This window comes from Lissotriton helveticus, chromosome 2_1, assembly GCF_964261635.1.
Source record: "Lissotriton helveticus chromosome 2_1, aLisHel1.1, whole genome shotgun sequence".
NCBI classification, from domain to species: Eukaryota; Metazoa; Chordata; class Amphibia; order Caudata; family Salamandridae; genus Lissotriton; species Lissotriton helveticus.
In genome coordinates this window covers 1104263196-1104278991 of record NC_136059.1, presented here as the reverse complement: position 1 = coordinate 1104278991, position 15796 = coordinate 1104263196, and the positions used below count along the sequence as shown (strand labels likewise).

At 43.6% G+C, this 15796-nt stretch overlaps 1 protein-coding gene across 1 annotated transcript in view; it reads right to left on the bottom strand.

The window, feature by feature from the left end:
• The window catches only part of LOC144820205 (G-protein coupled receptor 54-like), a 773746-nt gene that overhangs the window by 615963 nt on the left and 141987 nt on the right, over positions 1-15796 (bottom strand). The window lies entirely within an intron of this gene.

Below are 15796 nucleotides of genomic sequence, written 5' to 3'. Positions count from 1 at the left end.
CTGTCACCTGTTGCAGCCTCTCATGATTGACGGACCACAACTCCCAAGATGCTCTATTTTGTCTGCAACTCGGGTCGGTGAAAAATAGGGGGAGAGTTCAGAAATGATGAAATCTTTACAGCGGAACCCACAAAAGCAGGACACGATGACACACTAGACTGTCCTGAACTCGTAAAGCCTCTCCTCTGGCCCCCTCGTACCGTCACAGCCACTGAACAGGAAGTCGTGTGAGCAGGGGCTAAATGCGTGCAGCAAAATGCCCTGAGAGAAGTGCGATACTTCAACTGCTCGAGTCCTCCTGTGCCAGGGGCGGGTACCGGACACATTCCATCACTGGAATAACAAGAAAAGCCGGGAGGCATGCCAGTAAAGTCCGGACCCAGGAGCGTGACGGGGGCTGCTGAATTGCGCTGCTGGCGAACGCAGGAATGTCTATGAGAAATCCTTCCACAAGAAAAAGCAGGAGCCCAGAGGAAGGATTTCTCATAGACATTCCTGCGTTCGCCAGCAGCGCAATTCAGCAGCCCCCGTCACGCTCCTGGGTCCGGACTATATATATATATATATATATATATATATATATATATATATATATATATATATATATATTACCTACTGGCGGTCGCCAGTAGGTATATATAGTTAGGATTTTTTCTCTATGGGATTTTTGAAAATTCTATGTCTAATAACTTTGGCCTTTGTGGACGGAATTGGCTGAAATTTTCAGGAAAATGGCACATTTTGTTTCTGAGCAGCCCATGAAAATTGGGGGGGGGTTCGTCCAGGGGGGGTCGAGAAAAAAGGGGGGTCCCAAAACATGTTTTTAACATTGAGTTTTCCATAGGGCGGTTGGCCTCACTTTTAGCCCGAACGGCTGAATGGATTTGCACGAAAATTGTAGGGACTGGTAGCCCGATGTGCCTTTTGTAGGTCTCAATATATGTCCTCCAGTGGATTTTGAGAAATTAACGTTTAAAAAAAGATATATATCTGTAACAGCGGACCGGGCAGCGCTCCAGTACGCGTACTTTTCGCGCAACGGAGCTTTGTGAAGCGAAGCTGATTGGTTCTCCGGCGTCTGTAAACATTCCAAACAGTCCGTAGCGGCCGCCATCTTGTCTCTCGGTAGGATCGAGAGACAAGAGGAGGCCAAAGCGAAGGGGCAAATGACCATAAGGGGGCATAGTAGATCCTCGCTGACCCCCTAGGTTTGATGTGGAGGTTTTAAAAGGGCCCCGCGGGGCAAAAAAAAAAAAAAATAATAATAATCGAACGGCTGAATGGATTTGCACGAAACTTGGCAAAATTGTAGGGACTGGTAGCCCAATGTGCCTTTGCTAGGTCTCAATATATGTGCTCCAGTGGATTTTGAGAAATTAATGTTCAGAAAAAGATATATATCTGTAACAGCGCTCCGCTTCGCGTAACGGAGGTTTGCGAAGCTGATTGGTCATTCTGTCACTGGGCTATAGTTGGGCTACATCTGGCTGATATTTGCGAAGCTGATTGGTTCTCCGGCGTCTGTCAACATTCCAAACAGTCCGTAGCGGCCGCCATCTTGTCTCTCGGTAGGATCGAGAGACAAGAGGAGGCCAAAGCGAAGGGGGAAATGACCATAAGGGGGCATAGTAGATCCTTCCTGACCTCTTAGGTTTGATGTACCATTTTGCCAAGTTTGGTGTAATTCCGTTCAGCCATTCAGGCTGTAGACGTATGTAAATGTCCTATGGAAAATTGCATGGGGAAAACACATTTGAAAGTGTTGAAATTTAGAACCAATTAAAATGTTACTTTGGTTTTGTATTTGTGTGTGATGAAAGTTAATTGGTTATGTATATATGTCAAATGAGAGGAAACCACAGCCATTTTGTGATACTACTGTCTGAGGTACATTTGTGAGGAATTTTTGGGGGTGAATTTCTGGTGTTTGATTTACACAGTACTAACACTTCTCCTACTTTTAAAAAGGTGAGTTGTTAATTTGTAAGGGGAACTATGTTGTACACTTGAAGATAATTTGAAAAATGTTTTCTGTTATTTATTTGCAGTCCTTCTGTTATACTAAATACTTGATAAAGTTAGTTTTATATTATGTATTACTAAAAACGATAAATGAAAGTGATTATTTTTTTCTGCAATTTACAGCAAGCAATTTCAAAATAAAATGGCTCACAATGAAGAGACCGTGGCAATTTCTTTTGAATTGTCCACTACATTGATTGAAATTGAGAGCACCAATAATGAAATATTGTCACAAGGAGGAGATGACTTGTATGATTCCATTAGATTGATTGAAATGGACAGCACCAATAATGAAATATTGTCACAAGGAGGAGATGACTTGAATGATTCCACTACATTGATTGAAATTGAGAGCACCAATAATGAAATATTGTCACAAGGAGGAGATGACTTGTATGATTCCATTAGATTGATTGAAATGGACAGCACCAATAATGAAATATTGTCACAAGGAGGAGATGACTTGAATAATTCCACTACATTGATTGAAATTGAGAGCAGCAATAATGAAATATTGTCACGAGGAGATGACTTGAATGATTCCACTACATTGATTGAAATTGACAGCACCAATAATGAAATATTGTCACAAGGAGGAGATGACTTCAATGATTCCACTACATTGATTGAAATTGACAGCACCAATAATGAAATATTGTCACAAGGAGGAGATGACTTGAATGATTTTTTTGATCAATCTGTTGATGGCGAATTTATCGAATGTTTGGAGGCCATAGAGTTACAAGAATCATCATTGCAGACTTTTCATGAGGAAATTGCTGATGAGGACATGTTACTAGTTCTTTCAAATTTAGAAAATTCTGAAGAATAAATTTATATTTAGAAATCAAAAATTGTTTGAGACATTATTCATTTTTATTTTTAATTTATGAGGTTGTAGCGAAGTGATTGTAGTATAAAATGAGACTTATAGTATAGAGTGCAACATTTTTATGTTACATGGTAAGTTTACTCATATTTACTTCCCTTCTGCCACTATATTATCTCCAATGTGTATTTGACATCTCTTCTTCATCTCCGGCCTCCTTTCTCTCACTGTGTGTCTCCGATGCATCTTATCGCTGCTATTTTGTGTAATTACAGAAGAGAGTAAAATAAAATAGTTCGGAACGTGAAAAGGGGGCAAAGTAGAGTACCCCTCACCCCCTAGGCCTTTTCAGGCGGTCCCAAAAGGATCAGTTTCTGCTTTCCTGAGAGATTATGGTATGAGTTCCATATACCACAATAATTTGCATTACAACATGCAAGATATCTATCTCCTATTACCAACTTTTGGAGATATTCGCGCTAAGCGCGAATATCTCCAAAAAGTAACACCTGCCCTGAGCAGTTCTTAGCCATGTAATCCAATGGGAGGTGGATAACATGGCTAAGAGCATTAGCTCGGTAATGCATGAATATCGCTGACTTTTTAGCGATATTCATGCATTGCGGCCGTTTTTTATCGCATTTGCGATAAACCTTGATAATAGCAAGGTTTATCTTCGATAATTTCTGACGATGCTTAGCGGTAAAAAATTCGTTGGTAAGCATCGTTAGCGATAAATATCGCTTAACTTTGGTAATATGCACCAACGTCTGTTAACGTTCGATTCGAAGGAAATGAGGAAGTGTTGAAAAACATTGTTTGCGCCATCTTGCCTTTTTTGAAATGCCACACTTTTGTCGTGCACGGCAGCCATTTTAGATGCCTTGACCAGACCCACTCTCTGCACGCTGTCGATTCGTAGCATGGCTCCCCACCCTCGCAAGCATCTTCCCCAGGCACTGGTCACCCCCGCTCTCTGTCTTATGCATGGGCAATAAACCTCCCCCCATCTGCGCTGCTCTTCCCTGAGAATCACACTCTGTGCCCGCCCGACACCTCCCTTTCGCCCTATTCACTACCGCACCCTCTGACACTCCTTTTCCTCTGTGTCCGATTGTCCAGGCTATCAGCTAGCCCTGCAGATGTAGTTTATGGCTCCAGCTGTAAAGAATCACCCTTCTTCAAAGGAGTTATAGTAGATCAAGGCCCACACCCGATGAGATCCGTCACACCACACGTGTTCCTACTATCTGAAAACCATCCTGTATTGTGATTGGGGAGGGGACCGAGCCTGAAGCGGAAGATTCCAGGAATGACTCTTTGTACATCAAAGTTTTTACAATTATGTGTCACATTAAAAATATATAGCACTCCAACAAAGTAGTAGGAATATAAAACTTTAATAACATATAAATATATACAACAAAACAAAAACAGTAAAAACATTTAAACAACGAAGAGACCGTGGCAATTTCTTTTGAATTCCTGATGAGGACATGTTACTAGTTCTTTCAAATTATGAAAATTCAGAAGATGTTGCCTGGGGGTGGGTCGTCAGTAGCAGTCTGTTGTGCGAATAGTTCCAAGGCAGCAGAACGCGCTGAAATCTAGATGGCACGAAAGTGATGTCTAGTAAGTTGCCGCCCAGCAAATAACGGCGTGGGGCGCCGCGGGGGGTGGATTGTCAGTAGCGGTCTGTTGTGTGAATAGTTCGAAGGCAGCAGAAAGCGCTGAAATCTGGATGTCACGAAGGTGATGTCTAGTAAGTTGCCGCCCAGCAAATAACGGCGTGGGGCGCCGCGGGGGTGAGTGAGTCCAGTAGGCACCACAGCTATTCTTACCGGCATTGCAGAATTACTGCTGGGGACAATGCCTGTGCTGCAGCAGGGTCACAGCAGAAACAAAAAGGATTCTGTTGAAGATGTTGTTGGTTTTCAATTTGAAAACAGTTCTGGTGTCAACTGCTATGCTAATGTAGTGGTTAATGTTTTGTTTTCTCTAGAAAATGTAAAAGAGGGGGAGGCAGTCCAAAGTTCCGTTAAAAGGGCAAAGGAAAGGATCGGTGGTTTGAACTATCAGTCAAAAAGGGGAGGGGGTGCAACAATTTTTCCTACCGGGTCACACTGTGCTTTCACTGGAACTGAGGTCTGCAGGATTCTAGTAATTCAAAGTGAGGCTGGCGCCACCTTACTTATTGAAACGTATACTAACACATATTTACTCTCTTATACAATCCCTGATACAAGTTCACAATGATCGATACAACCACTCACTCATTCAGTGGCTCTCATGCACAGTTATTTATATATGCCAACTCTCACATGTACTGTGTTTTACATATGTATTTAGTATGACATGTAGCATTGAGATATCCATTCACTCATCAATACACTCATGCACACAGTCAACTGCCCATGTAGCTGTTTCCACATGCACTCTTGAACTCATACACCTAGTGAATAAACTGCTCACACATCTATGCACAGAGTCACACACCTTCCAGCCACCCCCACACAAACTCAATCTCCCATAGAAATACTTGGGCAACCAATTAATAACACATATAGCCTCTCGTATAGCTAATGATCAACACATGCAGCAGTTTACATCACAACAGACATAATGATGCACAAATTAAGACAGTTTAGTCACTAACCCATGCATTCAGTGAGACATATTTAATCACTCACTCATACAGTCAGTCACGCACCTACTAAATCCTTCATCCAGACACTTATACATCCACTCATTCTTCAATATGTAAGACATATTTAACTTTACAGAAACATACAGTCACTGGATGTTGTCATCAGTGATGTCATCAGTGATGTCATTTGAGATGTCATCAGTGATGTCATCAGTGATGTCATTTGAGATGTCATCAGTGATGTCATCAGTGATGTCACTGACCATGTCATGAATGATGTAATATGTGACATGATCAGCAGTGGATTGCGGGTGCGCGATATATAGTTAGTGCAACTAACTATATATGGAATTTCAATGGTTTTGTGTGAGTAAAATAAGGTTTTTTAAATGCTAATTCCTAACTATATATGGTCTATAACCTATGGTTTTTTCAGTGAATATATATATATATATATATATATATATATATATATATATATATATATATATATATATATATATATATCACACTCCACACTTTCGCCGAGGAAAAAGTAAAGAGACCACAGCAGGGGGGTGTTGAGAAACCGGCTTTATTCCATCACACAGGTAAATGGCAGCTCTCCTTCACCCACTACAGGCGAATGCATTTCGGCGTATTATCTGCCGTCCTCAGCGCCACGGGTGTAAGTGAATCAGGAAGGTTCGTGTCTCTCGGATATAATAACCTGCCCTTCCTGATTGATTGCACACAGTCCTGCTCCTTAAAGGTGTATGCCTAGCGCAAGCAGCCCTGGTAGTCCGTTATTTTTGCTGCGCCTACCAGTCCCAAGATGCATTGTCCATCGTTTGTTATTTGGAGGCTGTTGCGTGGAGCAGGTACATGAAGTTGCAGGGGGAACCGTCCTTCCTCCCATGCTTGTGGAACACGCCGTCTCCTCACCTCCCCTAACCGCTTTACCCCGCTGTCATCAGAAACACTTTGGGCGGGGGCGAGGCTGAAATCAAGCCTAGCCCAGCGTGAGGCTGGATGGCCTCTACACCGCCATATCACGTCCCGAACCAGCAGGGGGGTTCTGGTGATTCCGGTAACCCGGATTGTATCCATGTTTGACCAGCTGTACCAGAGCCAACTTAACAAAGCGGGGGCCTCTTTGTGCGTAACTGGAACCGGCGCTGAGAATATCACACTCCACACTTTCGCCGAGGAAAAAGTGAAGAGACCACAGCAGGGGAGTGTTGAGAAACCAGCTTTATTCCATCACACAGGTAAATGGCAGCTCTCCTTCACCCACTACAGGCGAATGCATTTCGGCGTATTATCTGCCTTCCTCAGCACCATGGGTGTAAGTGAATCAGGAAGGTTCGTGTCTCTCGGATATAATAACCCGCCCGTCCTGATTGATTGCACACAGTCCTGCTCCTTAAAGGTGTATGCCTAGCGCAAGCAGCCCTGGTAGTCCGTTATTTTTGCTGCGCCTACCAGTCCCAAGATGTAAATGTAAATGTACAGGAATTTATATAGCGCAAATCACCAAGCGGTTTCTAAGCGCTTGCTTAGGGAACCCGTCCTGGTATTCCCTTGTGAGATAACCCCAGCAGGGTATCCGCAAGGTGAAAGCCAGGCATCCCGCCGCGAGGGGCCGTTGTGGAGATTAAGGAAGCTATTGCCCAGAGTCGCAGAGTGTGAACCCGTGAATTGAGTAGGCACCGGAGCGAGAATTGTCGAGTCCATGGACATTTTAGGACTTAAGACCCCGCCGAGCCGGGAATTGAACCCTGGTCCCAGGCTGACGTCTGCTTCCAGGTCTGCCTCCTCTAACCAGTGAGCCACACTTCTCCACATGATGCATTGTCCATCGTTTGTTATTGGGAGGCTGTTGCGTGGAGCAGGTACATGAAGTTGCAGGGGGAACCGTCCTTCCTCCCATGCTTGTGGAACACGCCGTCTCCTCACCTCCCCTAACCACTTTACCCCGCTGTCATCAGGAACACTTTGGGCGGGGGCGAGGCTGAAATCAAGCCTAGCCCAGCGTGAGGCTGGATGGCCTCTACACCGCCATATCACGTCCCGAACCAGCAGGGGGGTTCTGGTGATTCCGGTAACCCGGATTGTATCCATGTTTGACCAGCTGTACCAGAGCCAACTTAACAAAGCGGGGGCCTCTTTGCACGTAACTGGAACCCGCGCTGAAAATATCACACTCCACACTTTCGCCGAGAAAAAAGTGAAGAGACCACAGCAGGGGAGTGTTGAGAAACCGGCTTTATTCCATCACACAGGTAAATGGCAGCTCTCCTTCACCCACTACAGGTGAATGCATTTCGGCGTATTATCTGCCTTCCTCAGCGCCATGGGTGTAAGTGAATCAGGAAGGTTCATGTCTCTCGGATATAATAACCCGCCCTTCCTGATTGATTGCACACAGTCCTACTCCTTAAAAGTGTATGCCTAGCGCAAGCAGCCCTGGTAGTCCGTTTTTTTTGCTACGCCTACCAGTCCCAAGATGCATTGTCCATCGTTTGTTATTTGGAGGCTGTTGCATGGAGCAGATACATGAAGTTGCAGGGGGAACCGTCCTTCCTCCCATGCTTGTGGAACACGCCGTCTCCTCACCTCCCCTAACCGCTTTACCCCGCTGTCATCAGGAACACTTTGGGCGGGGGCGAGGCTGAAATCAAGCCTAGCCCAGCGTGAGGCTGGATGGCCTCTTCACCGCCATATCACGTCCCGAACCAGCAGGGGGGTTCTGGTGATTCCGGTAACCCGGATTGTATCCATGTTTGACCAGCTGTACCAGAGCCAACTTAACAAAGCGGGGGCCTCTTTGCGCGTAACTGGAACCCGCGCTGAAAATATCACACTCCACACTTTCGCCGAGGAAAAATGAAGAGACCACAGCAGGGGAGTGTTGAGAAACCGGCTTTATTCAATCACACAGGTAAATGGCAGCTCTCCTTCACCCACTACAGGCGAATGCATTTCGTCGTATTATCTGCCTTCCTCAGCGCCATGGGTGTAAGTGAATCAGGAAGGTTTGTGTCTCTCGGATATAATAACCCACCCTTCCTGATTGATTGCACACAGTCCTGCTCCTTAAAGGTGTATGCCTAGCGCAAGCAGCCCTGGTAGTCCGTTATTTTTGCTGCGCCTACCAGTTCCAAGATGCATTGTCCATCGTTTGTTATTTGGAGGCTGTTGCGTGGAGCAGGTACATGAAGTTGCAGGGGGAACCGTCCTTCCTCCCATGCTTGTGGAACACGCCGTCTCCTCACCTCCCCTAACCGCTTTACCCCGCTGTCATCAGAAACACTTTGGGCGGGGGCGAGGCTGAAATCAAGCCTAGCCCAGCGTGAGGCTGGATGGCCTCTACACCGCCATATCACGTCCCGAACCAGCAGGGGTGTTCTGGTGATTCCGGTAACCCGGATTGTATCCATGTTTGACCAGCTGTACCAGAGCCAACTTAACAAAGCGGGGGCCTCTTTGCGCGTAACTGGAACCCGCGCTGAAAATATCACACTCCACACTTTCGCCGAGGAAAAAGTGAAGAGACCACAGCAGGGGAGTGTTGAGAAACCGGCTTTATTCCATCACACAGGTAAATGGCAGCTCTCCTTCACCCACTACAGGCGAATTCATTTCGGCGTATTATCTGCCTTCCTCAGCGCCATGGGTGTAAGTGAATCAGGAAGGTTTGTGTCTCTCGGATATAATAACCCGCCCTTCCTGATTGATTGCACACAGTCCTGCTCCTTAAAGGTGTATGCCTAGCGCAAGCAGCCCTGGTAGTCCGTTATTTTTGCTGCGCCTACCAGTCCCAAGATGCATTGTCCATCGTTTGTTATTTGGAGGCTGTTGCGTGGAGCAGGTACATGAAGTTGCAGGGGGAACCGTCCTTCCACCCATGCTTGTGGAACACGCCGTCTCCTCACCGCCCCTAACCGCTTTACCCCGCTGTCATCAGGAACACTTTGGGCGGGGGCGAGGTTGAAATCAAGCCTAGCCCAGTGTGAGGCTGGATGGCCTCTACACCGCCATATCACGTCCCGAACCAGCAGGGGGGTTCTGGTGATTCCGGTAACCCGGATTGTATCCATGTTTGACCAGCTGTACCAGAGCCAACTTAACAAAGCGGGGCCTCTTTGCGCATAACTGGAACCCGCGCTGAAAATATCACACTCCACACTTTCGCCGAGGAAAAAATGAAGAGACCACAGCAGGGGAGTGTTGAGAAACCGGCTTTATTCCATCACACAGGTAAATGGCAGCTCTCCTTCATGTCATGTGATCAAGGCTGCGGTGACATGGCCGAAACGCGTCATGCTGGTGGCAATGGGGAAATAAAACCAGATAGAATTCAATTTCTTGTCGTCTGAGTGATCTGTACCTGTGGGGAGATTTCGGCGATTGAGGCTGAAACACAGGACCTTTGGACTTCATACAATTTTGGCGGAACGCGGCCGTTGCCACCTTTACAGATCCTCCTCTCGGAACGGGCTGCCGGGCTAAGCGACCGATCTCGTGGAAGCGACTCTTTGACCTAACCCAGAAGGAGTAAGCAAGTCGACAGCCCCCCGTGCCTGTGGAACAGCGGCAATGAGCAGAATCGCTGGTGGACGCGTGGTTTCCCTGTGAGAACCTAGCTGGAGTCGGAGGAACCTGTGGGACTATCAGGAAGTCTATGCGGTAAGCCGGTGGGGGCTCGCGAAGACACACACACACGTGTGCAATCACAATTGTGCGGGTGAGAGGATATTTACGCCGTTAAAGGAAAAAACACCTGAAACGCTATTCATAGAGCATTCTAGGAGGAGTGGATTGTTTGTTTCTCTGGTTGCATCCCCATGTAAATTTGGGGTATGTCCCCCGGGATCCTATAGCCCTCCTATGTCGAGGTTCAATGAAGTTCATACCATGGTTTGGTTGTAAAACTCGATGATTTATTGAGTTACAAATCCATTATGTCAAACTGACGTTTATTTTTACTCATTCCATTCATGAATAAACATTTGTGTTTTTATGCGTTATACATTTCGCTTCTCCCAATGCATTTCGGCATGTAGAATGCCTTTTTCCAGGGAATAGTTCTACAAATCAAAAAACGAAATAATGCAACATTTACTATCAGTTTCCCAAGTTATATATACACAGTTCATCATACATAGTTCTTAATAATCCACATCGCTTACTTAAATGGTCTATTTCACATAGACTTTAATCTCGTGACTACTGTAACAAAGATAAACTGAGGAAATGCTGACCAAAACGATGTTTTGTATTTAAAAATCAATTCTCATACATGAAGGGTGTCGGAAAATTAAATGCGTGCCCCTCTATAACTGAAATTAGGTGCTTTTATTCAAGAAACCTGAATACATTTATTCACAAAGCCTAAAAAAGATTAAAGGTGGCAAATTGCCGTCTAACTTCTCGAAGGTACCGAGGCTGTTACGCACTCGGAAAGGGAGGCTTACCTAGAGATGTTTGTGTTTCCCGCGATGAAATCTCCTGCTCCGGAAGCATTAGGTGCAATGCTCCGGAAGCTCAAGCTTTAAAGGTTAGAATGTATGTGTTTCCCGCGATGAAATCTCCTGCTCCGGAAGCATTAGATGAAATTCTCCAGAAACTCAAGCTCTAAAGGACGGGTGTTGCTAGGTAACGTACAGAGGCTGCCGTGATGGTGCGAAAAAAATGGTGAAACCCTATGTTGACAATCTCGGTTGTGAATAAACGAGTGCTAATGATGTCTATGAATACTGTACTCGATGATGAGAAGAAAAAAAGTGATGTGTGAAAAAACGATAAACATGTGAGTTATCTGGTGAAATTTAATAATAAATACCATGTGGCGCTAAAAAGTGTCTGAAAGTGTGATGTGGCTTCAAAAATACTCTGTGAACACTGTATGATGTCAATTCCCGTTATACCAATTGGAAACTAATGCTCTTATATACATGCTCACCCTTCACTTCTAAGGAACATCACACGTGGTTACAGATAGCAATTAAATTCCATACGGTCATTGAGGCCGTGTGGGGTCATGCTGTTCAATAAAGAGATCCAATAATTTTCTCTTTGTAGTAGTCTTTTTTTGTGGTCTTGTCCTTCTCTTCTGTGAACATTTTCAAGAACACAGTGTCTGAGTTGGCTGATATTGTGGTTCATTTCAACGAAGTGTTGGGCCACTGTTGATTTCAACTGTTTAGTCCTGATGTTGGACTTATGTTCATTGAGTCTTGTTTTGATTTTTCGGTCGGTTTGTCCGACGTATATCTTTCCGCAAGGACACTTTAACATGTAGATTACACTAGTTGAATCACACGTGGCGGTTGCTCTTATCTGAATTTTATTGCCCTTCATTGGATGATTGATAGTTGTGCCTTTGATAACACTGTTACAGTGGTTACAGTTCCAACAGGGTATTGTTCCCTTGTGACTCATTTGCTCTCTGGGTGAAGGTTTCAACCGTTCACCTAAATTCTTAGCTCTAGTGTAGGCAAAAATGGGGTCCTCATCAAAGATATGTTGAAAGTCTTGTTCAATACGCAAGATTTCCCAATGTTTCATGATGATATTTCTGTATTTCTTACTTACTGTTGAATATTTTGAGACTACCGTGACAGATTCTTTAACCTTGGGTTGTGTCTTGATCAGGAATTCTGTTCTTGTTTTGATCTTAACACGTTCTTGGGCCTGATGGAGGATATGATCAGGGTACCCTCTTTTTCTGAACCTATGTATCATGTCTGTAGATTGTTGTTCCAACATGCTTGGGTCTGAAACTATTCTTTTGACTCGTAAAAGTTGGCTGTATGGTAAATGTTCTTTTAATGGTTGTGGATGGAAACTTGAGTAGTGCAATGTATTATTTCTATCCGTACTTTTTCTGAATAGATTCGTCTGGAATCCCGTTGAAGTTTTTGTGACTCTTACATCCAAAAATGATATTGACTCCTCTTGTATTTCATACGTGAATTGGACTCTTGGGTCTATGTCATTCAGTTGTTTCAATTGTATTTCCAAGGTATTTTTGGGACCTGCCCACAGTAGAAAGATATCATCGATGAATCTTAGAAATAATTTAGTGTGATTTTTCCAAATTTCTTTATTCAGAATATTATCCTCTTCGAATCTACTCATGAAGATATTGGCATACGCGGGTGCTGCTGAATTTCCCATCGATGTTCCAGTTTTTTGTTGATACCATTGATCGTTCCATGTGAAATAGCTATGAAATAGCGTAAATTCCATAAGTTCCATTAGAAATACCTTAAAATTGCTTTCCAAATCTGTCCTCAATAAGCAGTACTCTATGGCTTCTATTCCTTTTGAATGAGGTATTGAGGTGTACAATGCTGTAACATCAATGCTGCATAATAGTATATCATCCATGTTTATTGGCCCTAGCATTTGTAACTTCTGAAGAAAATCGGTGGTATCCTTGATGTAGGTTTGTGTTGATGTAACGCTTGGTTGTAGATACTTATCCAAGAATTTTCCGATTGGTTCATGTATGCTACCGACCGTAGAGACTATCGGTCTGCAAGGTGGAGCCATTAGATTTTTATGTATTTTTGGTACCAAAAAGAACTTTGGGCTTCTGGGATGTTCTTGTGTGAGGTATTTTTTTGTTTTGTCTGTGATGATCCCCTCTTGTACTGATTTCAAAAGAATGGTGTCGATAATTGCTTTAAATTGTATCGTTGGGTCTCCTTCCAATCTGAAATAAGTCTCTTGGTCCGAGAGGTGCAGAATAGCTTGGCTGTTGTAGTAAGAAGTGTCCATAATTACTATTGCCCCTCCTTTGTCCGCTTTTGCACTCGTTATATCAGAATTCTGGGCTATGGTCTTAAGAATGTTCATTTGTTTCTGAGTGAAGTTTTTGTGCTTAGATGCTCGTTGCCAGTTCATTTTGTTAATGTCGCTTTTGACCAATGTCTCAAATGTGTCCAACGTTTTATGAGATATTGGAGCCATGTATGCACTTGTGGGTCTTAATCCTCTCAATTGATCTTCTGTTGTCTCCAGGGGTGTTTGAACTACATTGCTGAAAAAGTGACGTAAACGTAGCTTCCTCATTAATTTAAAGAAGGAAATGTCAATCTCAAGTTTGTTAGTGTTAGACGTTGGAACAAATGATGTTCCCTTTTGTAGTGTTTGAATCTGAATTTGACTGAATTGAAAATCCGAAATGTTAATGACTAGACTTTCGCTTATTTTAGTGTCTTCGGTTTGTCCTTCTTGGCTGTGACTGTCCGTGTTTGAGGCGGTTCTTTTGTTTTTTCTTTTGGCCCTCCTGGGTCTTCTTGTCTGTCTTGGCCTAATTCTAAAAAAGGATCTACGGATGTTGATGGTGTTTCCACGTTTCTTTGTGGTATGTTGGTCGTGGTTTCTGTTCTGGCTGGTGGGTAACGATTAGCTCTTTTTTGTTGGTTGGAAGTGTCTCCTTCTGAGGAGGAGGTGTCGGTGTTGGCTGTATATGGTTTGTTTTGGCGACGTTTGGCGTATATGTCCGCCTACGTGTAGACTTCTCCCATCTTGTAGTCGATGGTGTCCCTTCTTAGTTTCCTTATCTTTCGTTCACTTACTTCAGCTGTGTGTTTAGACAACTGCACTTTGATGTCCTCCAAGATTTTAGTTAATTCTTCCGGTGCGTAGCTGTTTTCGAGTTCTGTTTTTACGTTACTAATGTCTCTGGCTAGTTCTTCCAAAATACTTGATAATTCTTCGATGATTAAAAGTATTAAGTCTAGTGAGCATTTATTTAAGATCGCAAACCATCTATCCTTGAATTTTTGAACATTTTTACAAAGTGAGGGCTTAAGTGGTATCCTGAGGCCTCTCGGTATCCGTTGAGCCTTATGGTACTTGATCATAGTGCTCGCATGCAGGCGTTGGTTTATTTCTTTTTTTGACAAATAAAGTAATTGCCTTATGTTCTGTTCCTTAGTGCGATCGGTGACGATGTCAGTTGCTTCTTCGTTGATGAGAGCATATATCCTGGAAACTTCGTCCTCCTTGTATGCGAATGTTTCGGCTCTATTATCTGTCATGCTGAAAATGTCCTCATGTTGCATTTTCACGGTTGAATGTGCTCTTGAGGGTGTGTAGCCCTTTGTGGCTCAGATGAATCGTACTACTAAATAAAAAATAGGGCGCACTGCTTTTTTTTTTTAAACAATCTTCTAGTTTGTGAGGTTCTCCGGGGTATCACTCTCCGCTACGAGTGTATAAAGTAATCCTCTGGTTGCATCCCCATGTAAATTTGGGGTATGTCCCCCGGGATCCTATAGCCCTCCTATGTCGAGGTTCAATGAAGTTCATACCATGGTTTGGTTGTAAAACTCGATGATTTATTGAGTTACAAATCCATTATGTCAAACTGACGTTTATTTTTACTCATTCCATTCATGAATAAACATTTGTGTTTTTATGCGTTATACATTTCGCTTCTCCCAATGCATTTCGGCATGTAGAATGCCTTTTTCCAGGGAATAGTTCTACAAATCAAAAAACGAAATAATGCAACATTTACTATCAGTTTCCCAAGTTATATATACACAGTTCATCATACATAGTTCTTAATAATCCACATCGCTTACTTAAATGGTCTATTTCACATAGACTTTAATCTCGTGACTACTGTAACAAAGATAAACTGAGGAAATGCTGACCAAAACGATGTTTTGTATTTAAAAATCAATTCTCATACATGAAGGGTGTCGGAAAATTAAATGCGTGCCCCTCTATAACTGAAATTAGGTGCTTTTATTCAAGAAACCTGAATACATTTATTCACGAAGCCTAAAAAAGATTAAAGGTGGCAAATTGCCGTCTAACTTCTCGAAGGTACCGAGGCTGTTACGCACTCGGAAAGGGAGGCTTACCTAGAGATGTTTGTGTTTCCCGCGATGAAATCTCCTGCTCCGGAAGCATTAGGTGCAATGCTCCGGAAGCTCAAGCTTTAAAGGTTAGAATGTATGTGTTTCCCGCGATGAAATCTCCTGCTCCGGAAGCATTAGATGAAATGCTCCGGAAACTCAAGCTCTAAAGCAACTTCATTGAACCTCGACATAGGAGGGCTATAGGATCCCGGGGGACATACCCCAAATTTACATGGGGATGCAACCAGAGGATTACTTTATACACTCGTGGCGGAGAGTGATACCCCGGAGAACCTCACAAACTAGAAGATTGTTTAAAAAAAAGTAGTGCGCCCTATTTTTCATTTAGTAGTACGATTCATCCGAGCCACAAAGGGCTGCACACCCTCAAGAGCACATTCAACCGTGAAAATGCAAAATGAGGATATT